The 23,632-nt window shown below is 36.5% G+C and overlaps 1 non-coding gene and 1 pseudogene across 1 annotated transcript; one reads left to right on the top strand and one right to left on the bottom strand.

Annotated features, from left to right (window-relative positions):
- Positions 1-19,861: 19,861 nt before the first annotated feature.
- On the top strand, positions 19,862-20,023 carry LOC112031878 (U1 spliceosomal RNA). Its single transcript, XR_002885027.2, has one exon. It is a non-coding gene; the product is annotated as a U1 spliceosomal RNA (small nuclear RNA).
- A 781-nt stretch (positions 20,024-20,804) lies between these two features.
- LOC112031877 (uncharacterized) lies at positions 20,805-22,106 on the bottom strand (annotated as a pseudogene).
- Between the last annotated feature and the right edge of the window lie 1,526 nt (positions 22,107-23,632).

Genomic DNA, 23,632 nt, shown 5'->3' with positions numbered 1-23,632 from the left:
TAGGAAGCCAAACTCAGCTTCAATCCTTTCTTACTCCTCTTGGAGATATTCTAGAAGCCCTCATGTTTCTTTCTAACTTGAACGGTTTCAATTCTTCCCCCCCACCACCAGTTCAAGGGTTTAATCAAAGGAAAGGTTCTTCCAATGTGTGGAAGAAAAAGTACTCTAAGTGATTTCATCACTTTCTTTTCCCCTTCTTGTTTTTCTTGTTTGTTGCATTACTTGTGTGTTTTGCATTTTTGTTGAGTCAGTTTAGTTTTATGCTTTACTTTGTTTTAACATGTTTTGTGTGTTTACCTTCAGTTTTGTTTATTTTGTTTTTAAATATAAAAATAAAATAAAAATTGAAAAATCAGAAAAATATAAAAACAGTATGTGTTTTGTGTACTTTGGTACTTGTATACTTTGGATGGCCATTGAAACACAGTTTCTAAATTTTGTATCTTTTGTAGCTTAGATGAGCATCTCTATGCACAACTAAGCAAGTGAGCTTTGCGGCTCTTATTTTTGATGAGTAAGATTAAGTTATCTCTTAAAACTTAACACTCATATCACTCTTTTTGACGGGTAGGACTAGAAAATTCTAAGAGAAAGGCATAAATAACCATCTCATCACTGTTGCCCGCCAATCATAATATGACACCTGTATACTTCGGCATAACAAAAGTGCAGTGTCAAAGACATTCGTATGCTTCGGCATAGCAAAAGTGCGATGTCAAAAGCCTAACATCTTGGATATTTCTTTTCTCTCTTTTATATGCCCGTGTATGATATGCTAAAATAAAAGAAAATATGCAAAGAAAATAAAAAGCAAAAAGATCAAAAATGCTTTAAGTATGGTTGCAAGCGTGTATTCTAGGAGATGTGGGAGTTATAGGATGTACCTCGAAGGTGATAGTGCCCATCAAACAGTTATGATTGTGTGTGAGTTAAAGTTATTTTCTCATATCTCAGATCGTCATAACATGCATACACATATGCAATCTTGTGATGTTTTTTACACACAACACGTAATATTCTTTGCTACTTTCGATACATGTGCAGGTACAATGTAATTTAGCCATCACAAAGGTTTTACATGTGCTAATGTATGCTCACTAAACTGTCTTAACTTGTTTTTGAAAAATAAAATTGGTTAGACTTGTTTAGTGTGTATGTGTGTGTTTTTGAGGATCCATGTGCTTAAATTTTTGTTGAGAGATGATTTTGAGAGTTTTATATGTTGAGTGGATCTTTGGTTGAGGCGTGTGTTGGATTGCATTCATGTCTGTGCTTTTCTCTTCTCAAAAAACTGCTTTTAACTGCTGGCTCGACACCTCCTCGACACCTACTCAATACCTGGTCACCTGTCAAGCTTTTCAAGCCTTTTCTTATTGCAATCTCGACACTTGTCTCGATACCTAATGGATCGATCGAGAATTCTTTTGTCTCCTCGATAGATTCTCGACACCTGATGGATCGATCGAGATTCACTTGTTGTGTCTGATGCCTTCTTTCTCGACACCTGTCTCAACACCATGTGGATCAATCGAGAAATCTCCTGTCTCCTCGACGCCTTGTCGATCGATCGAGATTCTTATATCTGAAATTGATCTTGCACCTCGACACTTCTCGATACCTGCAGCTGTCGAAGGCAAAATTCTCGACACCTTCCTCGATACCTCTCGACACCTCAGCTGTCGAGAATTACTGAGGTGTCTATAAAAGGTCCGATCGCGATTTTCCTCTCATTCTGTCGATCTCTCTCGATCTATTCGAAGACTTTTCACCTCCCAAACAAGTTTCTGTCACTCAAATCTTCAAATCTTCATCATTTTCGATCTTCCCTTGATTTCCATCACCTAGTATGTTCATTTTCCCTTCCTTTTTCATGCATTGCATGTTTTGAAACCTAAGTTTGGGATTTTTTTTTTAATTTTTTGGGTTTTTCAAAATTGATGAGTTTTTCTTGAAATTTTGGGTTGGGTTTTCACTTAAATGCTTTTAAAATGTCATACATTGCATTCCATGTGCATTAGAATGATATTTACATGCATTTAGATGTGTGCTATATGTTGTGTGCTGGTAGGATTGGGTTGGGCTGAGCCCATGATGCCTTTTTGATTTGCATGTCACATGCTCATGCATTCCCATGCATACGTACTTATTGTTCAATATATTTGATATATGTGAACTGTTTTGGGAACTTTTCTGATTATCTTCCTCTCTATCTCTTTCTCATTCTTTTATGTTAGTAGTATCTATGGCACCCAAACGTAAATCCACTCTTGCTCGGAACCCTCTGCATTCTGGAGCTTCCTCTTCTTCTGACTTTGCTTCTCTTAACCTTCGATTCCGTGATGGAGATGCCCACAAGGCATTTTGGGAGAACTTTTCTCGACGAGGTGTTCATTCGGAACGCCAAGTCATTCTGGCGGACTTCGCCGACACTGAACTTCCCTCTGTCATTCACAATAGGGGATGGGAGTCACTGTGTGACGTCCTGGTCACTTGCCCTCTCGTGCTGATTCAGGAGTTTTACTCCAACATGCACAGGATAGATCGTTCAATACCTTTCTTTTTCACTCGCGTTTGAGGTACACACATTCCTGTCACACTGCAGCTAGTTGCGGATATGCTTAGGGTACCTAGGATAGACTTTCCTGATTACCCTTCTTGTGAGCGTCTGAGGACTGTGTCCAAAGATGAGCTTATCTCTGCTTTTTGTCAACGCCCAGCTGATTGGGGAGAGCATCAGTACACATCATGTAGGCCTTTTGCTAAAGGTCCTAGATTTCTTAACATGGTGATGACTTTTGTACTCCATTCACTTTCTCACTACAACTCCATCATTGAGCCTTGTGCTCGATTTTTATTATCTTTATTAGAGCATCTTACTATAGATTTTCCTTCTCACTTCATTCTTTCTATCATAGATGTTCATCTTAATTCGGCGTCCCGTGATAAGCTTATCTTTCCTTCCGCTATCATGAGGATCTTACACCATTTTTCCATTCCCTTTCCTGTGTCCGACCACTTCACACACATATTTGCCATAGATGCCACTACCATAAAACGTAGTGAGGCGCAGTTTAGGTCGCGACAGACGGATGCCACTCCTCCTTCCTGTTCAGCTCCATCCAGATCAGCTCCATCTACATCTGCTCCTTCTTCCTCTACGAGCGATGTATCTCTAGGAGACATTATGGCGCAGTTGCAGCGCATGGACACTCGCTTTGATACACTCTCTGCTGAGTTGTATCAGGTGAATGTTTGTGTTGGTTGTATTGCACAACAGCAGGCGACCATGGGTGGTTTTGCTTCAGAGGCTACTCCTTCACCACCTACTCTAGCAGCTTCAGATTCTGAGGATGAGGATGATGATGATGATGATGATGGGGATGCTAGCTCTATTGATGAGATGTCTACATGACACTGTACCCTTTGTCACTCGTGACAAAAAGGGGAAGTAGTTTTGGGTTATGAGAGTAGTCATCTTAGGGGGAGAGTTAGTATAGGACATTTTGATAGGAGGAGTGTTGATATTTTTGAGGGATGTAGTGAGGTTCTATATGTATATTTTCTTTTCTTACTTTTTAGATACATTGATCTTGTATATGAGGTCCTTTGACCATTTTTACATACATTGTACTTATACTTCTTTATATATATGGATGTATGTTTCTTTCACCTCTCTCTTCATGTGTTGTTTCTTCTCTATCTTTATACACATGTTCATTATACTTGTATGCAATCTATTATTTCTGTTTCACACAAGATGCCTTGATGAGTTTTGTTTAAAGTGTTTCAGAAATACAGGTTGTCAAAGTCTACTTGCCATAAACTCTCTTCTTGCAAAGTTTTTCAAGAGTTTGTGTTAGGATATATTTTATTGTATCAACAAGTGAATATGAGTTGAGTGATTTATGACTTCTCTCATATGTTCATTTGTTTGTTGTGGTTTTGTCACAGATTGCCAAAGGAGGAGATTGTTAGGATATATATGTTTTCACTTGTTAAGAACATATGTCACTTATTTATGTAAATTGGCTAATCCTTTGACAAAACGCACTCTACTTGTAATTGGGTAGTTCTAGGTGTTTTTAATATCTCAAGAAACAAGGTTTCAAGGTCAAGTGTTGAAGTCATCAAGTTTGTCCAAGAAAAAGCAAGCTGAAGTGCAATTTCATTAAAGCTCGACACCTGCTCGATAGCTACCTCGACACCTGCTATCTGTCGAGATTTAATATTTCAGATTTTTTAATCTGATTTTCTTGGGATCCGTGAATATGATTTTGGGCCTTCTTTTCTTTTAACCCTAAACATATAAAAGGATTGTTTTAAGAGCTGTCAAGTTGTACACAAGTTGCAAAAGCATTGAGCAATCTCTGTTCAAGCAAATTGTGATCAAAAGATGAAGTTCTTGACCTAGTTCATCTTCCTTCAAGGAGTTGCTGTGTATTTGCACCAAAGGGTTTTGTAACCAAGCATCTTCTTGTTATTCATCATAAATGATGAACTGAAAAATTTTGCAGCCAACCTTTCTTCCTTAGTTGGTGTTTTGAAGTCGCGTACTGGGATCCGTGCATTGGTTAGTCACGTACTTGGGAACTATGCATCAAAGGTGGGAACTGTCGCTACAGATCAAGTCCAATTGGGTATTGGGATAAGGGTTCAACTGTAGGTTGGTAAAGTACTTGGGATTCCTTTACTTGTAACCGCTTGATTTGAAAATAGTAGAGTTTCAGGAGTGGTGACCTGAAAATCACCCGGTGGGGTTTTTGCCGTTAGGGTTTTCCCCATTCGTAAACAAATTACCGTGTTATTTAATTTCCACTGCATATTTAGTTTTTGGTGATTTGTTTGTGCTTCCACGCAATTGCATGATTAATTGATTGATTAACAACTTTGGCTAATTAATTAATTATGGTTAATCACAAAGGGTCATTCAGATTGTGGCCTATCAAACTTGATTGTGGTTCTTTTGCTTGTTGATGCTACAAATCTCTGTAAAAATTAAATCAATAATAAATGATGGTAATGTTAGAAAGAGAGTTGAAGTTGCACTTGGGTAATAATATTATTAATGTCATCCAGATTAATAATATTAAAAGGTACTAGTGTGGCTAACATACAAGATAGAGAAATGCAAAGAAAATCAATGCCTATGCTTCAGCCATCTTGTAAGAAGCAACACCAAACCTTTTACATTTTTTTTTTTTTTTTTTTTTTTTTTTTTTTTTTTTGGTACAAGTGTGAAGATTGGAACATAGTACAATTTGAAGTTGGCCTTAATGAGGAAAAAACTATGGTCCCAAATTAAGATGGATTTTTAAAGGGGTACTTGACTGTAAATTCATCATTTTATAATGAACCTTATATCCCTCCTACTAGGATGGCTTGCATGCCACGTATATAGTAAAACTTAAATAAAAACACAAATAATTGAACTGAGATTGTCACATTCCTCAAAGAAGGCAAACACCTTTCCTAAGCAAATACCAACTCTCTCATATCCAAAACATAGACATGTCTTTTTCATTTCCTGGTCATGCTACAATACCCCAGTATCATTATGTTACTATATATCCATAAATTACTGTAAGACGCTGGGGCCAAGTCTTGACAAATAATACATTCCCTTAGTGATAAACAGTCATTTTGATATCTCAAATTAATAATAGTGTTAGCAACAGTAACAAGCACAAAAAAGAAAAAAAAAGGGAGCAATAGAAGAAAGTCATTTGGTAAAATACTCAAAAAAGGGTAAGAGTTACAAATTCAGATTATAGGGTGGGGTAAGGAAACAAGAAAACAGATCAGTAGAGCACCTTCCAGGCTATTATTGCTTGGCTCATTGCTATCCCTCCCATATTGCAAACACAGAATATAACCACACAGGTTAAGGACTATATTGCTTAACCAAAACTACTCCCCAACTGCAACAAAAGGTAATGCCCTGATGACAAAGAAAAGCAAGGGCAAAATCAGTACTAATTACAACTCTATCAATGTTGATGAGCAACTAGAGACTAAAAAATTAACATTTCTAGTACTGAGAAAACTTCCAACATAAAGTGATTAAATTCATGACTTCACCCACCGCCCCATAGTTATGTAGAGTGGAAGTCCCATCTTATCCAAATGCTATTAAAATTGTCTTTTTAGGATAAAAGATATAGCCGTTTAAGGAAACGAACAAATTTTGTAATAATTGATAATGTTAATAATGTTATTTTATTTTGTATCACACATCACACTGTCAATAGCAGTAATAAAAAAATTATATCCCTAGACTGGTTGGCATCAAAATGAGTAATGTGTTTTTTGTTTTCAAATTTTGGGTTTTATTTTTGATTGACATCCTAGTGCACACACACGTGGACTGCACATGTCCTAATCTAACACAGCAGATACATTTTGTTTCCTTCACACATCGTCAATCAGTCTCTTTCAATCTCAGACACATACACCATCATATGCATGCCTAAGTCTTAATATGAAGAGCATATTAATCACTCAATGGAACAGAAATATTGAATAAGGTTTTGCCCTATTTTGGTGCGAATTTGCACCTGCAAAAGCATCCACACTTAGCAAGAAACTATTACGTCTCGTATGCCTAAGAACAAGCTTACCAGCCGCCGTGTCTTGAGAAAGAGTCATTATCCAGAGATATAGCAAGAGCAACAGCTACCGCTCAACTTCCAACTCTTCTATCTGCCACCAAAGACTGCACATATAAGATTAGAGAAATGAATAAAATCATTAAAGGAAAATAATTCCTTTTTTGTTTCCTGATGTGGTACTCTACCATTGTAGCAGGGCCAGTCTTGGAGCCAGGATCAGAACTCCCAAATCGGATCACATACTGACCAGCATCAGAAAAGATCTGCATTTCATCAAATTATATTTCAAAATTTGGGGCAAATTAGAATCGTAATCTTCCTCATCTACCAAATTGTAATCAGGGTCACTTACAGTACACGGCTCTACGAAGGAAGAGGCTGGTTAACGTTTTCAATATGATTGTAGATTAGAACTGTTTAATAAAAAATATCAACATCATAGGTTAGGTGATGAACAATCAACGCATGCATTGCTCTGCGCATGGGTTCTCAATCAATGTGTAGATAGTTTGATCCAAAATTTTAAATAAATATTCTAAATCCAATGCAAAAAGCTCCAATAATATGTTAAATTAATTCATATTTATCAGGATAGTTGTTTTTTTTTTAAAAAAAATAATTTTGAGAGACCTGTGGGGTTCCAATTTCAGGTCTATATTTCTGCTTCAGCGATTGCTCTGCTGCCGCTGTGCTGCCCAGCCTCTCACACTCCCAGGTCTCACTTAGACAGTTAGGCATTCTTTTTTTCAATTGTCTTGATCTTTAGTCGCTTTTCTCTTCTTCTTTTTTTAGGGTGCCTTGCTGCGCAGTTGTGTGTTGTCAGTTGGCGTGAGTTGGCGTGAGTTGGCACCACATGGCTTCACCAAATTGAAGAAATTTGATTAAATTTTTAGATTTTTAAAGAACTAAAAAGGAGTAGTATACTATCAGGACTCTAATTCATTTTTATCATTAAATAAAATTAAATTAACATTATTTTTTTATTTGTTAGGATATATTTCTTAAATTAGAGGATAATATTTAACATACAAAAATTTAATATTTATCATCTAAATTTTCAAAATTTTAATATTATTAAATTAATATTATTTTATCAGAATATCAAGTTACAAAACTTGATTATTAAGGGATAAGCACAATCCAAATTCTTCAAGAGGTGATTAATATAAATCTATCCCAAGAAACAGTACATATGTCCAATAATTTGATAATCTCTATCTATTTCAAAAAACAGTATATATTCCTATTAATTTGATAATTTTTACGTTGATAACATTTAATATATATATATATATATATATCAAAATTCCTTATAGCTATCAATCACGTTCTCTTTCTCTCTTTTTTTAAAATTTTAAATTTTTATATGTTACGTTATGTTGAATCATTTTTTTTTTTTTTCATTCTATTCATATGACATTTTTTTAATTCCAATTTTTATGGGATTGTAAGGTTGAATTTTATCAACCATCTTGTTGGCTTTATTCTATGCCAATTTGCTTGTAATTTAGCACTTAGTAACTCTGTATTTAGGTGGGATTCATGTAAGGGTAGTGTGTGACAGAGTGTGAAGAATTGCTTAACAATGTGCAAAGAAGCTGGGACTCGCGGCTAGAACTCGCGACTGACTCACGACTTGTAAGCCGCCAATTGCAGCACACGTGAGAAGCATGCGGGGAGGTGAAGGGTCACGTCAGTTGTTGCACTACAGGACAAAAGTCCTAGACTGGCCAGGCCTTTAGCTCTTGACTTAGACCAGTCGCGAGGCCAAGCCGCCAACTTCCCCTGTTTGGGAAAAATTGTCTCTTCGTATTCGAAACACACACCACTATATATAGACCCTTAAACCCACGAAATGTTGAGAGCTTCTAGAGAGAATTTTGTGAGAATGTTCATTTGGTACTAAGGAAAGCAGTTTGGAAGGGACCAATGGTTATTGGTTGATGCTATAGTTTATAGCGGAATCCGATAAGCTAGAAAAGAAAAAGGTTCGGCGCAACCTCGTTGGAGCAAGAAGCTTGGAGGGCTTAGGTACCTGGGTAGATTAGGCTTGGAGGGTCTATTGCTGTTTATGTCTCCTAACTACATTTTCTAGTGGATTATTGACCACTTGGAGGGCAGCGGAGAGGTTTTACGCCAAGGACTTCAGTTTCCTCTTCGATAACACATCGCGTGTTGTCTTTATGTTTGCATCTCTCTTCCCTTTATCTTTACCTTTTATTTTCTATTGTGGATGTGCTTATAATTGGCTTAAATTGTTTATCAATTCTGTGTTTAGCTTATGTTCATGTTCCGCACATTAATTGTTTGATAATAAGCTTGAATTGATTTTTTGTAATTGGGGGTCTAAACGTTCATAGTGTTTTCAACGCTATTTGAACTTTCAATTGGTATCAAAGCGGGTGCACTTGCTATGGTTTAAACACTTTGTGCGATCCTTGACCTTGTGTTGAGATGGATAGGTCTCAATCTCTAAATGTGCCACCATTTTTTTATGGTAATAATTATGCATTTTGGGAAGTCCAAATGAGAGCATTTTTGTGTTCTATTGATGATGCTGTGTAGGATACAGTTGAAGTTGGTTGGACTAGACCAGAGGTTGCCAAATCCACTTGGGATAAGGTAGCTCTCGCGGTGGCTATTGGAAATAGCAAAGCCTTGAATGCCATTTTTTGTGGTGTCTCTCTAGAAGAATTTCACATGATTTCACATATCACCGTTGCTAAGGAAGCATAGGAAATTCTGAAGACAACTTATGAACGGACTAAGAAGGTGAAGGACACCAAACTACAGATGTTGACCACTCGCTTTGAGGAGTTAAGGATGAGTGAGGATGAGTCCTTTGACTCTTTTTACAGTAAGCTAAACAAGGTGGTCGTCGGCAAATTTAATTTGGGAGAAAAGACGGAGGATTCTAAAGTTGTAAGGAAGATCCTTCAGTCACTGTCAGAAAGTTTTTGTGCCAAAGTAACGGCAATTGAAGAGAGTAAGGATCTTGACGACATTAAAGTTCAAGAGCTGGTCGGTTCATTGTAGACATATGAATTGTCACTACCCACGCAGAAGAAGAGCAAATCTCTTGCTCTTAAAACAATTGATGAGAGAATGGTATCTCATGACTCTTCGGAAGAGGATGCAGTAGATAAAGATGTGGTGTACCTTGTAAAGAACTTCCGGAAATTTTTGAAACTCAAGAATGATGGGAAATTTGGTGACAAAGGAAAATATCAAAGTTCCGGGAAGGAGAAGAAAGAATTCCGAAGGAAAGATAGTAGAGATTCCCAATATTCTCAAGGAATCACATGCTTTGAGTGTAATGGACATGGACACTTCAAAAAGAAATGTCCCAACTATTTAAAGTCGAAAGGAAAGGTCTATGCTACTATTTTAAGTGATTCGGATTCATCAAACTCTGACTCTGAAGAGAGCTGCGATGGAGAAGGAAATTACTTCGCATTCATGACCATTGCACATGTGGAATCCTCAGATGATTTAGGTTCACTTGTGAAGGAGCTTGGTGAGCATTCTGATTTGGAATCCATTGGGATTGTGGACGAATCGGAAGCTGAAGAAGATGAAGATACATCTGGTCTTCAAGAGAATTACACCTTATTTCTTGAGAAATCAGGTGAGTATGCAAAGGTGGCAAAAAGGGCTGTGGAGAAGATGAAGAAGGCTGAGGAAGATTACAAAAGTTTGCGGGTACGATACAAGGAAGCAAAATGTGAGATTGAAATACTTAATGGTGAGCTATCAGAAGCATACACAAAAGTGAGATTTCTTGAGCAAGAGGTAGTGCAAGCTCATGCTAAGATAGATAAGGTCTTTTCTAAGAAGCTAAATGATGTTATTTCATCTCAAAAACATGCCTCAGACAAGTTCAGGTTGGGATATACCAGAAGGAGTAGCTCATTAGCTAATGTCACCAAAGAAGTGAAGTTTGTGAAGGCCAAAGAGACGGCTGTGGATAAGCATATTCTTGAGAAAGTTAAGGCTGAGAAGATGAAGGATGTGGCTGATTAACGGGTGTTTAATAAGTCCTATAATCAATCAGAAGCTAGGTTTGAAGCTAGAGGAAGATCTCTTCCAAGATCACAACGGGGTCCTAGAACGAATCATTTCTGTCACTTTTATGGATTGCAAGGGCATACCAAACTCAACTGTCATAAGCTGAGAGCATTGAATAATACAAGCGCTCCTCGATCACGAGGAAGGAGAAATGACAAGAGGTCTTGGTGTGGTGAGCAACCAAGAAGTCAAAACCATGATCCAGGAATGATGGACGTTATGAAGATGATTGGTGCATTCACTAATTGCTTGAAAAGCTTCACAAGAAGGTTTGAAAGTCCCAACTCTTGTACCTAATCCGTTAAGGATATCACCCCAAACACACGTGACGTGTGGGTGACGAAGGGTACTCATGCATAAGCATTACAACATGTCCATGCATTAATACTTCCCATGTTTGTGTATTTGCTTGGTTGTGTGCTTTGTGTGTTTTTTTTTTTGTTACAAATGTTTTTACATTTTTTGCTTTTGATCAATCTTTTATTGCTTTTGTGTCAAAAATCCAAAAACACATAAAAAGTAGAAAATCTAAAAAGTTTGATTGGCTTTGTTGAGTTTTGTCTCAAAGCATGTTTTGCCTTGTACCTTTGTACTAATAGATTTGTGCATTTACGAGCTGAACTTGTTTCTTATGCACTCATATCATTGTGGAAGAAATTCTTAAATCTATGTGACTGTTGTAAATAGATCTTCAACCTTATCATGAATGATTAGTGAATGGTTTTGTTGATCTTGAGACATGTATAGACTTGTGCCTATATATCTTCCTAATATTATTTTATTGCTTTACTCAAAGAGCTCACCAAATGTAAATCTCCAAATGAAAAGAGATATTGAGCTACAAAAGTCTGTCGCACATACTAGTATTTGACTAAGAAAAAGGGAAAGCGACCAAAATAAATTGTATGATGCCCAAAAAGCCAAAAACTAACTTATCAAATTGAAATATTAAAAATTTCAAGCATCAATCTCACAATGAGATATATTGATTCAAAAAGATCAAATGATATGTCAGAAATTGAGCCAAATGAAAAGCTTCAAAGAAATGTTCTCAAGTTTATGTGGGAGGTCATATATGCATACTTCTATAATTGAGATAGGTCACAATATCTAGTGTTAGTTGTGTATGCCTTAATTGAATTGATCATTGAAGCTTCACATTAGACTAAGGACTATCTCATTTTTGATACTCACACACATCACACAAGTTTATGTTCAATGAATGCCATATTCATTTGTGTGATTGTACTTATTTAAATGTGTTTTTACAAACTCAATCTTTTTTTATCAAACACAAAAAGATTTTTGAGTGTTTTAGCTCGTTTTTGGAAAGTATTTTGTTTATACAAAAATGTCAAAATTTTCAAAAACAGTGTTGCCCTGTTTTGGCGACTCAGTCGCAGGTTGGTCCAATCGCATGTCCTAGTCGCGAGCTCACTCCGAGATTTTTCATGGCTCACTGGCGAGTCAAGGTCTCAGTCGCGAAAAATACTTGGAAAATTTTTCAAAATTTGTGTTTTGGTGACTTTCACGACTCAGTGTGGTGACTTGTTCGAGGGTGGAGGGTCCAGTCGCAAGGGTACTCAGAAATTTTCGCGGCTCGCCTTACGACTATCTCGCGAGTAGACCTTCTTGTCACGAAAAACACTTAGACAATTTTTCAGAAATCTTAACTTCTATGTGTTTCGCGGCTTACCTGGCGACTGACTGACGACTTAATCCAGTCGCAAAAAACGCGTGTTTGACGTTTTAAAGACAGTTTTTAAAATTGTTTTTAAGTTTTCTCTCGAATTTTTGTGACTGTTCATTATCTTCCCCATTTGTCTCTCTCAAACACTCCGTGTCTCTCTTGAAAAAGCTTCCATTTTTGCATCATGTCTACTTCAAACATCAAGAAAAAGGTATGGGTTTTCCTTCCCTCACTTAATATTTCAAGATTTGAACATTATTTTCTTGATTTGTGCAGATGTCATTATGTTTTAAGAAAATTTCTTGCTCAGAGTGTTATTGTTTTTGATGGACATTTGATTATTTTTCTATTGTCTTTAGAGAGACTGTGCTCTGTGATGTGCTTCATGAATGTGTTGCTCCATTCATATCATGTTCTTGGTATTTTGTCACTTGTGACTTTGTGATGCACATTTTCCACTTGACTCTGAGTTGTTATTGTTCTTCATCATATTTGTTTGCCGATTTCACTTATTATGTTAGTATTGCTTATGTCTTCTTGGTGTTTTCTTGGTTCATGTTTTTGTGTTTAAGTGAGATCTCTTTATTTTACACTCTTATATCTGAATCTAATTAAACTAATGTTTGTACCCTATGGTATTGCATTTGGTTCTCTGCTGTGTGTTTGATCTTTTTCAAATGACTCATCGTTCATCAAAAGGCAAAGACATTGTAACCGATGACCCGTCAACCTCGATTGCTAAACGGACACGACTATCGTCTAAGTCATCTAGAGACTCTACCATTGAGAGATTCAGGACACCTATTGACTCAAAGACCTACACAAACACTTTTAGAGAGGCTTCTCCCATTGTGGAATGAATTGTCAAGTTTGATACCCTAGGGATAACGTTTATCCTAAGATTTTTGAAGAAAGAGATTGGGCTGACCTTTTTGGGAATTTTAAGGATCCAATTGAAGAATTGGTTAAGGAATTCTACTCTAATACCAGATACACAGTGGTAGAGTTGAAATGTTGGGTACAAGGAATAGAATTTTCCATCAATGCAAACTATATTGCTCAAGTACTTCGAATCACCAGACCAGAAAATGTGGATCGAACTCCATATGATGACAGAGTACTTAGGCACAAGACATCCTTCGAGTTCTTAGGAATGAACATGAAGTGGGAAGTACAGGATCATCTATAGGCACTGCATTGTTTTCGCCTGAACTGACAACTCTAAAGCTAACCATGTTCTCCAACCTCTACCCACTGTCAAACACTGCCTTCATCAGTCTTGGAAGGGCTAAATTCCTGTGTGACCTCATTTTTGGTGTCTTGATTGACATCTGTGCTCATATATTTCAGATCATTGGGAAAACAGTGGCTCGATTAGCAACACGAACAATTCTTCCATTCTGTAGTCTAATCATGAAGATTATCCTTCGTGAAGGTGTTAATCCTTCATCAGATGAGAAAACTATGCCTCGTCCTCGACCAATATCCATATACACTCTCCAAGCAAGCAAGAGTCACTCCTCTAAGAAACCTAAGAGTGAGTCATCCACACATGCATCTCCATCTGCTCATGCTACAGTTGCACCTACACAATCAACCGGCACCCCATCTGTTCCCCCTAGATTCCAAACACCCAAGCAAAGCTACTTCATTGAAAATGTGCTTTATCGGATTTCTGATTTGGAACGACTCCTTCACTCCTTTCACAATCAAACTCAAATGTGTCTCGGCACCATTGAGTTACAACTAGATGTTATTCAACAGAAGCTGGAAGAAAGTCTTTAGTGATTCGTGCCAAAAAGGGGTAGAGTGGCACATAGTAAGGGGGAGAGCAACATAAAGATGAAAAGGAGAGTGCATACTGAAAGGGGGAGTTATTATAGATGTTATACACCTGTTTTGTCTATTATGTTTATTGTTTGCTTGTTTTTATCTTGTGTAGATATGGATTTAATACTTTTGGAAAACTTGTGGTTCACTGGTATAGTTACTTAGTTCAAAATGTTATTTAAGTATATAATATGATGTTTTCAACATTGTTTATTGTTTGTACCTGGTACCTTTGTAGGTTTTTAAGGTTCTTAGTTTTGTTTTGTACCTGTTGCTTTTGTAAGCTTTTAAGGTGTCTATGTACTTACAGCTAAATGTTATGCATTTTCTTTAAGTACTCTTACTCTTGTGCCCTTGTAGGATTTTATTCCTAGATGCATATATTTCATGTACTGTGCATTGGTTGAGTGTTGGTCATTCAAGTGATTTGCTTTGTGTTTATTAGCTTGAATGTCCGGATGTTCATTCCAAGTGTGAATGAGCATTGTGATCACTTGTATGTAGTGATTGCTTGTTTAGGTCTTGCCATGGTCTATTGCTATATTCCATTTCATATGCATTACAAGTTTTCTACATATAATAAACTTATTGTGTTGTTATGTTTCAGGAGATACTTGTTCTTATGGTTCAAGAGCTACACAAATTCTAGAGTTAGGTGTGAGTGAGTTTTCCAACTATTCCCAACTCACGCGTTAAGTCTAGAGTTTGTTATAGGGTTTTGTCACAGAATAGCCAAAGGGGGAGATTGTAAGGTTGAATTCTATCAACCATCTTGTTGGCTTTATTCTGTACCAATTTGCTTGTAATTTAGTACTTAGTAATCCTGTATTTAGGTGGGATTCATGTAAGGATAGTGTGTGAGAGAGTGTGAAAAATTGTTCAACAATGTGCAAAGAAGCAGGGACTTGTGGCTAGGACTCGTGACTTACAAGCTGCCAACTGTAGTACACATAAGAAGCATGCAGGGAGGTGAAAGGTCACGCCAGTTGTCGCACTACAGGACAAAAGTCCCAGGCTGGCCACGCCGTTAGCTTGTGACTTAGACCAGTCACGAGGCCAAGCCGCCAACTTACCCTGTTTAGGAAAAACTATCTCTTCGTATTCCAAACACACAACACTATATATAGACCCTTATACTCATGAAATGTTGAGAGCTTCCAGAGAGAATTTTGTGAGAGAAACCCTAGAGAAAAATAAGATTGCCTCATCCCCAATCTTCACTAAGAGACTCTTCAAATTCCTCTAATCTCTTCCTCTCCATTAATACATCCTTGAGAGGTTCTTGACCAAATCCTTTTCTCACTATACTCACGACTGTGAGAAGGTTCATTTAGTACTAAGGGAAGCAGTTTGGAAGGGACCAATGGTTATTGGTTGATGTTATGGTTTATAGCGGAATCCGGTAAGCTTGAAAAGAAAAAGGTTCGGCGCAACCTCGTTGGAGCAAGAAGTTTGGAGGGCTTAGGTACCTAGGTAGATTAGGCTTGGAGGGTCTATTGCTGTTCATGTATCCCAACTACATTTTCTAGTGGATTATTGACCGCTTGGAGGGCGGCGGAGAGGTTTTACGCCGAGGACTTTGGTTTCCTCTTCGATAACACAACGCGTGTTGTCCTTGTGTTTTCATCTATTTTCCCTTTATCTTTGCCTTTTATTTTCTGTTGTGGATGTGATTATAATTGGCTTAGATTGTTTATCAATTCTATGTTTAGCTTATATTCATGTTCCGCACATTAATTGTTTGATAATAAGCTTGAATTGATTTTTTGTAATTGGGGGTCTAAATGTTCATAGTGTTTTCAATGCTATTTGAACTTTCAGGGATAAAAACAAACACATTGATTAGATATCTTTAATTTCAATAAGATTTAAATGAATTACATTTCAAATGAAACTCTACCAATATATATAACCCTATATATTCTTTTTGGAGTGAAGCTTATTTCAATATGTGAATGCCTAAATCTCATGACAATGTAGGTATGCATTCTTTCTTCTTTTATTATTATTATTTTTATTTTGTTTATTTTCTTTAGTGTTATTATTGGCTTTTTGTCTTCATGTGATTTTAATTAATGAATTCAAAACATTCGAAAACATTGTCAAGTTTCTAAAGTCTCCTTCTTTGTTTTTGTATTTTGTTTTTATTAAATTGATTAGGTTTTGTGCATTGGTTGCCTTTTGTTTAAACTAATTTTCTTAGCTTTGATCTAATATATATGCTTAGGGTTAGGGTCTTAGAATTAATGATTAAATATGGTTATAATTAATAGATTAATTTTAAAAAATTTCTTATTTGATTTTTATGTTACATCAAACTATCAAGATGTTCTACACGTGTATTCTTGAATTATCAACTTTAATTTTAATTTATAATATTATCAAGATTATATTAATTTTAGATTTATCAATTGTTTAGTATTTTTTTTTAAATAATTATCAATTTAAAATTCAATTTGCAATTATTAATTTAATTTAGTTTTAGGAAGAAATCTTACCTCTTATTTTAGTGAGATAATTATTTACACTTGATAATTTTTTTCTTTTATCTTTATTGAATCTATTAAAATATATAATTATTTATACATTTATTTTATAAGCTTTTTCATAAAACCGTGCAACGCACGGGCCTATGACTAGTTTTAGAATATATGTAGCGGCATGTGGTTTGAAGTTTATAAGGTTTAAAGTTTAAACAATTATAAACTTTTATAATAAACAATAATAAATAGGAGTATGTATATGAAATACATAGGTTAATTAAAGAAATAAATTATATACAATTCATAAATTGAATAGCTCCCCAAAATTTGATAATAAAAAAGATTATATGTCACAGGTTAAAAGAACAACATGAAATCTCCACAAGTGAGCTATATCAAATACTATAAAATAACAATATAGTTCAACTATTAAATATTAAAACAAATGATGGGTTTGCTTATATGTAAAAATGGTTTAACTTGAGCTCGATTTGGCTATTCAATTGAGCTTAAATTTCATCAACACCAATATTTTACCATGCTATGCAAATCCAATGGTTAGAATTGGAATCTAAATTGCTGCATGATGGTTGCATGTTATCGATCCACTCTCACAATCAAACCATCTAATCACACCCTAATTTCACCAATACCCATACTTTGTCATGCTCTTCTCATCCAATGGTTGAGCTTTGAATTTGGTGCCGTTTTCAAAACTATGAAATTCTAGACTCATGCCCCTGCAGGGCTAGCCTAAGGCCTACGCCTAATGCCCCCACCACAAAAGGCTTAAATTTTATAAAATTATATATGTGTGTATGTGTATATGTATGTATGTATATATGTGTATGTGTGTGTGTCTATATATAATGGTTGTTTACCTTTTTTTTTATTATAATTAGTGATACTAAGGATAACACAAATTTACTATAGGATTACAAATTGACATGTTACCTATCACAAAAAAGAAATTGTAAAGTTGTGATTTACAACTATGTGTTTTGTTGGCTTTTATTCCGTGCCAAATTTGATTGTAATTTCTATCAATCGTTTATACCCTGTATTTGTTGTGGGAATTGTTGTAAGGGGTGTGTGATAGAGAGTGTGTGAAGACTCAAGCAAGTTGGAAGCTGATGGAATCTCGCGGGTATCTCGCGACTAAGCTTCCCGCGAAGTGAAGCATGTGCCCTGCACATGCTGGAATGCGAAGAGTCATGACAGATGGAGATAGCTGTCTCTCGCGAGTATCTCACGGGTAAGGCCTTCCCGCGAGACACCCGCGAGACATGCTGTTCTGCCAGCCTGTACTGACTGACTCACACATTTTGCACCTATCCTATATAAACCCCCATTACCCACAAATGTTGAGGAGTGCTTCAGAGAGAAAACCCTAGCCAAACACATTTGTAATTAGAGATTGTCATCCCCACCTTTCTCTATACACTTGCTTGTGGTATCTCCTCAACCCTTCCCTCTCCATTTCCACACCATTGAGAGGTTGATAGCCCAAACACTTACCACACCTTTGGAGAGTGTTGTGTGACGTTTTGGTGCTGCTGGGAAGCATTGGAAGAAGCCTGGAATGGCAGATGCAACATGGAGCTTGTTGCGGGATCCGGATAACTAAGACAAGACATGGTTCCGAGAAGCCTTGTTGGAGTAGGAGCTTGGAGGGCTTAGGTACATTGTAGATTAGGCTTGGAGGGTCTCTTGCTAACCCATGTATCCCAACTGATTGTCTAGTGGATCGATTTCCGCTTGGAGGGCGGCGGAGAGGTTTTTCGCCGAGTTCTTCGGTTTCCTCTTCGAGAACACGTCTTGGTGTTTTCTGTGTTTGCATCCTTCTTCCCTACTCTTTTATATTCCATTATACTGCTGTGTCTCTTAGTTTATGGATTAGAGTAGCTTACTTGTTCATCCGCTCGCATTTACACTATTCCGCACTTTGTATTAAGTTTGTGTAAAATCTATCGAGCCGTAATTTTAATTGGGGGTCTAAATAGCTCTTGTGTTTTCAACACATTTTCGAGCTTTCAAACAGTAACAACAATGAACGAACAACAAGGTGCATTGAATAACACCATGGACCATGGTCCGCTCAAGTACATGATTTCAAAGCCAAAATTCAATCTTGGCTCCCAAAATTTGTTTTGTCCTAAAATTTGTATTAGTTTTAGCATTTTTCATTTAATTAATGGTGATTGGGTTGTATTTCTTTTTGTTGAAAAAATGCTAAACTTACTAAAAATTTTACTACAAAAAACTTACGAACTGATGTGACAATGAGATGACACTTCAATAAAAGAATCAGTGAGTATTAAATTACTCGCATATCAATTTATAGGATTTATATAATAAAACTTGTAATATGCTAGTATTACTCTAATTTTTTTTCCCTTAATTAAAAAAAAAAAAGAAAAAAAGAAAGAAAAAAGAACTTACCACCCCCATATTTGGGAGCCTTTCTATGCTAGGGGAGCCTTTCTATGCTAGGGGAGCCTTTTGCCATGGCCTAGGCCTAGGGCCGACCCTAACCATAGTCCGCTCATGTACATGGTTTCAAAGCCCAAATTCAATCTCAGCTCCCAAAATTTGTTGTCTTTCATCAAGCCCACGTTAGCAGTCATCAAGTCATGGACTCCTCCAAGCGCAACCTTAAGGAGTCAAGGAACTCCACCAGCGGACTCTCACTGTCCTTGCAAGCCCAAGAGATCCACTCACCAAAACCCAACAGCCCCAGCAACAATTCCTTGCACCAATTGGTTTGGGCCAATTGGACTATAATATATCTAACAACTGGAATGTGCCACGTAAATGATTGGAAGAAATTTATTTTTTTGTTTTTTCTTCTTTGTTGTTCTAAAAAGAAAAGATACCATACCCCATCTTATGGCAATGACTTCTGCAGCAAAGGAGAAGCAGCAACCAAAAAAAGATTGGATGGGAAGAAATTAAAAACTTTTAGTACATTCATTTGCGTCAAATCATCTTTCTTTCGAAGTGGCAAAGTGGGATTTAAATGTTTTAAGCTGTGAGCCAACCTAGCCTCTTTCTACAATGAACCAAAATAATGTCAGGCTTTTTTTGATTCTTGGTGTGGCACAAAATCCCACATAGGAAGAGAACAAGCGGAATAAGGGTAAGAAGGTATTATAAAAAAGGAAAAACTAGGAACGAGCAAAATACTTACCTGGACGGGGTCAATGGGTGATCAAAAATGCCTATGGCCTAGGTCAGTGACCTCCATTGCACTTAAGGAGGGGTGCTGCTCTAAGGTCTGCCCAAGTGGCAGAGCCTACGTCGTAATTTGTGGTAGTGGGGGCCTGCGTTCGCGCGGCCCCTATCTAATTTTAGCTCAAATTTTAAGATCGAGTGATTTCAGGATTCTAAAAGTCACCAGTGAGGGAAAATCCATTAAAAACTGGCCTCAGACTAGAAATAGATTTTAGATTTTAGCCTTAATAATCGGAATTCACTTTACTGGGGAAACCTTTTCCTCCAATGAAAACAAACTAGAATGAATGTCTTGCATTGCACTACACTATTTTTTTAGGCCCGTTATCACATCGTTTTAGCTCCTATAACCCAGATAAATACAATACACTTTTCCAAGACCTGCATCTGCAATTGAAGTTCGTGTTTAAATGCAAAATGTATGGATGAAAAAGGCCATAGCCCCGCCCCTCAAGATCTTTTTGGAAAGGACATCCTTAATTCCTTAAGAAATACATTCCCTCTCTTTCTCTTGAGTAATTTTTCTGTTCCTTGCTCTTTTACCCTAGCAAGGGTCTTCACTTTGGCCTTTGTATTAGAAAGTGCATTAACATAAATACAACACTAAATATAGGTAACACAAAAGTGTGTGAACTATAAAAACTTGTGCATTAACATAAATACAACACTAAATATAGGTAACACAAAAGTGTGTGAACTATAAAAACGAGTTAAGGTGAATTGTCCTACACTGGGACTTTATCAGAATAACTACCAAAGACAATCTTATTATAGGAATAGCTTCCAATACGCCTGTTACAATTTATGCATTGACCCCATGTTTTACACATTGTGTTGCATCTAAAATGGTGTGCTCTGGATTGCCTATAATCAAATCTCAAATCATACTGATATCAAAGTATCGCAAAAAAATAAACAGCATAAAACAATTTCCCCTTCATAAAATTCTGCTCATATAAACAGACCGCAAAAAACTTTGCCTAATAGGAAAATTAAACATAGAAAGGAATTCCAATGGGATACAACACTAAATTGAACACAAACATCTGAAATCCCAACAAAGTAGAGATGCAAGACAAATGGAATGGGAAAGAAAAACACAACTTGAAGTAGATTTTATGAAAGCACCATAAAGTAGAATTTTAAGTACACATTTGAGGAACACCAATCAATTTATAGGTCACAAACCAGGAGGGAGGTTGCACAAATCGAGTTTCATCATTATGTAATTGATTGTGGATGCAAAATCTTGTTTTTCAGCAACAGGAATATATAGTCTAACCCCATGGAACTAAATATATGAATCACAGTTGATACAGAGAAACTGCTTCAGGAGACTTAATCTGCTGTTGTAACTCTTCATCAGCATTCTCAAAAATTGATCCCAGCCACTCCTGGGGCTGGTATCCAAGTAATCATATGGCACTGCTGTCTTCATACTTGGCCTAACAGCACACTGGCTCTCCACAATTCTAAAGTCCACTTGGTCTCCTTCTTCCCTAGTGTTCTACTCTTAACTCCTCCCAATTAAACAACAATGGCAATGAAAATGCACCCCAAGGGTTGAAATCCAAAACCTTAATCCGCTCATCCTTTGTAACATAAACATCAAATGTGTAATTCCCAGATTCAAATTTTAGCCTCACGTGATCCTCATAAAATTGCCTCATCAACCACTCAATATTACTTTTCTTCTCAAGAAGAACCTGGTAAAAAGTAGTGACATCATGCTGAGAAGTACCGACTAGATTTGACCCCATACGAAACAACGGATTTTCCATCTCCGGCAGAAGGGATGGGTACCACTTGCGGAGTGCAACGAAGAAACTCGGCGGTTTTGACAATGACTTATCAGTGCATGAATCTTATGCATGACACAAATCATGGATCAAGCAGTCAGATACTCTTAGCAAGAGTGTAATCTCACTAAACGTGGTGCATTGGATTGGACCAGTGGTGCTTATCCAAGCTAAGTCTTTAGGTGCACTCCTATTCAATTTAGGAAAGACTCAACCCACAAGTGATTCGACAGATTCCTTAATCTTCAATTCAAGTTCTGGAAAGGAGGAGGTGGAAAAGGTTGTTCAGAAACAGGTAGAAGGAAAGGTCCAGAACCATCAAGAATCATATGATGGTTTTGCTTATAATAAGTGGGGTAGGAGATTCAAACTAAAGTTCTCTGGATGGAGAGAACTAGTTAATCTCACTAAACAACAAGACTTTTTAGGCCAATTTTTAAGATGGTTGTTTGAATACAACATTTAGATTAAATAACTTTGCTTCCAAAGTCAACATTACTAACTTTGTTAAAGTTTGTACAATGATGTTTTTTTTCCTCTCTTTTTTTGGATGAATTCTAATCGCATTTCATTCATCGAAAATTTAATGTCAGCTTTCTATTGGATTATATTTGAAGAGATGACAAATCTAAATATTTGGGGGATAGATAATTGTGACTTCTACAAGCTTGATGCTATTTGCTGGATGGTTTGGGTTGGCACCGTCAGCAAACAGGAAGGCCACGGCGGGATTAAAGCTTGAAGTGAGAGACTCTGGCCTACAGACTAGTGATCCCAGCTGGTTGCACTCTTGCAAATACTTTGGCACACTGTTTGGCATGTGGAACTGTGGGTCACATTATTAGGGTTTGGGTTGTTCTTGGTCTTAAGAACATTGGTGCAATGTAAATTATCTTAAGCATCTTATTTTATTTCTTTCTTATGTGCTCCTATTTTCAACATTTGTTTGGTTTGATAACTCCACAAAAATTTGATTGGTAGCCAAAGCTTAGGATAATGAGAGTTTAAGATTGGGCTAGTTGGAGTTTGGTATAGAAATCTCCTTTTACTTTTCCATTTGCCAATAATTAAAAACCTAAACAAGATTTTGAAAACAGAAAGGAAAATATATTGCAAACTTCGGCTTTGATACCATAAAACTTGGCAAACACAAGGAGTCCTACATGCAGATATGCATCTGACATACATATTGAATGATGCATTTGTGAAAAGGGCAAAAGTAGATACAAAACTACAAGAAATTTGGTCTTAAGGGATGACAAAAAAGTCGCCTCTAATGCTTTAAATGTTGTCGCTATTGGTATTTGCGATGACATTTGAGATCGAGTAATAAGTCATTATAATTTATCAATGATGACGTTTTGGTGGCCTTTAATATGTCATTGTCAGTGACAGTATTGTCATTACTTATGCATATAAGTAACAGTATTGTGTGTCATCATTGATTATGAGATAAAATATTAGCAATGACATAGCATTGTTGGTAATAACATATTACTTTTTATATAATTTTCATTCTGAATTTTACATGAGCACCTAATGGAAAATAATAAAATACAATCCTTCGCATCAAAGAATTGTTCAATCACAAATTCTCATATAAGCATTACAACTATTCAAACAATAAATACTCGTAAGAGAAAAACAATACTCAAGTACACTATTATTTACCTACTTTAAATTTCACCCTGTTCCCAAACACGTTACAAAATACTGTCTCAAATATTAATCAAACAATAACAACTTCCTCACGAGGATATGCAACCTCTACATCAAGTCATCAAGAGATGGATCTCCCATTGGCGTTGTTTATAGCCTAATACATGAGACATTTTTCCATGAAGTCAAAAGTATAACCAAATGTAAAGACCAACTGAAATAGATGACAAAAATGATTACTAAATAGTATTAGTGTCCAAG

The sequence above is a fragment of the Quercus suber genome, unplaced genomic scaffold, assembly GCF_002906115.3.
Source record: "Quercus suber isolate HL8 unplaced genomic scaffold, Cork oak 2.0 scaffold_46, whole genome shotgun sequence".
Taxonomy (NCBI): domain Eukaryota; kingdom Viridiplantae; phylum Streptophyta; class Magnoliopsida; order Fagales; family Fagaceae; genus Quercus; species Quercus suber.
This window is presented reverse-complemented; position numbering and strand designations above follow the sequence as displayed.